Source organism: Amblyomma americanum, chromosome 1 (genome assembly GCF_052857255.1).
Source record: "Amblyomma americanum isolate KBUSLIRL-KWMA chromosome 1, ASM5285725v1, whole genome shotgun sequence".
Taxonomy (NCBI): Eukaryota; Metazoa; Arthropoda; class Arachnida; order Ixodida; family Ixodidae; genus Amblyomma; species Amblyomma americanum.
The window spans coordinates 175064980-175067493 of NC_135497.1; the positions used below are offsets into that span (position 1 = coordinate 175064980).

General features: G+C 47.9%; 1 pseudogene; it reads right to left on the reverse strand.

The window, feature by feature from the left end:
- Positions 1–460: 460 nt before the first annotated feature.
- LOC144093663 (uncharacterized) lies at positions 461–1714 on the reverse strand (annotated as a pseudogene).
- Between the last annotated feature and the right edge of the window lie 800 nt (positions 1715–2514).

Genomic DNA, 2514 nt, shown 5'->3' on the forward strand with positions numbered 1-2514 from the left:
TTCCATTTTGTTTTTGCCGTATACCAAAATGTCGTCCATATAGTTCAGCACACCGTCTAGGCCTCCTAGGACTTGCGAGAATTTTATTTGGAAAATTTCTGGTGCGGATGTGATCCCGAACGGTAACCTACAGTAGCAGTACCGCCCATACGCCGTAATGAAAGTGGTCAACTTTTGACACTCTTTGGAAAGCCGTATTTAGTAGAATCCGGAATTAGCGTCCAGATTAGAGAAGACCTTAGCTTCCTGGAAGCTCCCCATGACTTGCTCCACCGTTGGCAGCTGATGGCGCTCCCGTCTTATGAAGTGGTTCAGTTGCATTAACTAAACGCCGATTCTTACTGCTCCAGACGGCTTCATTAAGGGGACAATAGGCGCGCACCATTCTGTCCGCTCTTCAACCTTTTTTATCATTCCTTCTCGTTCTAGCCTGTCCAGGTCTTCCTTAACCCTTTCTTTCATGGGTATAGGAATCCGCCGGGGTGTAGACACCGCGTACGGGACTGCATTCGGCACAAGGAGTATCTTATGTTCCCCAGATATGCACCCTGTCCCTTGGAATAACTTAGGCTACCTGCTTACTATGACGTCAGCAGTCAGCAATTCATGTAGAAAGTGTACGATTCCTGGGGCTTTGATAGCTGGCAATCTCAACAAGGGCGTGTGCAAGTTGTGCATGACGTAAATAGTTTGTTGCGAACGGTTTTCTTTCCAAGCTATTTCAGCATCAAATTTTCCGATTGTACGGATGCTTGCATTGCTCGGCCCGATCAGATCACCTGCTTGATGCAGGGAACTTGGAAGGAACGGAAACTTTTCACCTACGATAGTCACTTCTGCTCCAGTATCTACTTTCATGCCAACTTCGTGGTCGTTTATCAGTTCTTTGACGAAGTGCGCAGACGCTCTGTTCTGTGATTGCTCGACCGTGCCAAGAAATTTCTTATCAGGTTCGGCAATGCCGTCGAGATTCCCGTCTGCCTGCTTTTTCGAAGTGGCCCAACTTTCGGCAGAACCTGCACCTTTCTTGTAGCGCTGGGCAACTGCTTCTCAGATGATACTGACCGGCACAGAAGCTGCAGCTCTTGTGATGATAAGCATTCTTCTGTACGCGTGAAAATGCTGTCCTTGCCCCGGCTTTCCTCGACTTTACTGCGCCGATACAAGCCTCCGGGACCATACAGTCGTTGCCTTTTAGCTCTGCTTGCTGTTTCTCCACCGTTTCGCTCGTACGCGCTTTTGCCAAAGGCATGTTCAGTGTGAGGTTCGGATCCATTTGTAGTTCTTCCGATAGAGCCTCATCCCGTAGACCAACTACGAACCTGCCTCTAATTAGGCGGTCCTTCATATCTCTGAACTCGCATCTGTCTGTTAGCCTGTTTTAGCTCGGTTGCGAACTGGTCTGCAGTTTCGCCCAGCTGCTGTCGGCGTTGATTAAAGCGAGCACTCTCATAGACTACATTCTTGGTGTGGACAAAGTAGCTCTGAAACTTCGACTTTACGAAGCTGAGGTCCTTCATTTCTTCATCTTTGACATTTAGTGCCCGAAGAATCTCCCGCGACTTTCTGTCCATTGCATAGAGAAGAGTTCTTAAACTTCGGCTGGCTTCTCGTGTAGTCCGGAGGCGAATCTGTATTCAAATTCGTCCCTCCAGGCGGGCCAGTCCGCGACGTTCTAGAAGTCGAAGGGCCTCGGAGGCTTGATTCCCACCATTCTGAAGTGCTGCTTGTCGCTTGCCACCGGGACGACTTGCTCTTGTTTCAGCAGCTTCTGGTCATCCTCTTGTTGGCGGTGCTGTTTGGTGCTACATCGGAGCCGGCTTTCATCCCATTTCTGACACCATGTCAGACGAGTCAGACAGACACTCATGGTGGTGACCAAGAAATGACCCCTTTTAATGTTCTGTCGTGCAATATATACAAAAAAAGTATGGTGGAGCTGCCATAAAAAAAACGTAAACCAATAAGCTCCTGCCTGTGCCCAGAACGGTCACACGACTTATGTGAGAACTGGGTGAGGGAAAGGAAGGCATAGCGCATATCTCAGCGTGTACCAGTGGGACAGCCGCGCGCACAGTGCTTATCACGATGACTGTTACATACGTGAACCACGCTTTTTATTCACAAAGTAATGAGTGTATAAAGCCAGAATCATTATGAACTACCCCTTTGCTATGGTCGTGTAGTGCAGGGTAGCAAGCCACAACCACACACATGAAAGTGCTGCAGAATGCGGAAGGATGAGACCGCACCATGGTCGTGCAAGGCATTCAAGATATTTATTGTAATTTTCTGGTGTCCGTCTTTCCCCAACTACATGAGGTTGCTAGTCAAAATCTGTGCATGCGACCAGGCAGAACCGACACAAGTATGCCCATGAACTGAAATTTTTGGTGAAGCCATCAACTGTATATCTTTCAAGGTTTTTGTGTATAATGAATCTCAGCATTACTGTGTTTGTTTATTCCACTGATCAGTGTTCCACATCTCTCCGCATGAACAAAGTCATTTATC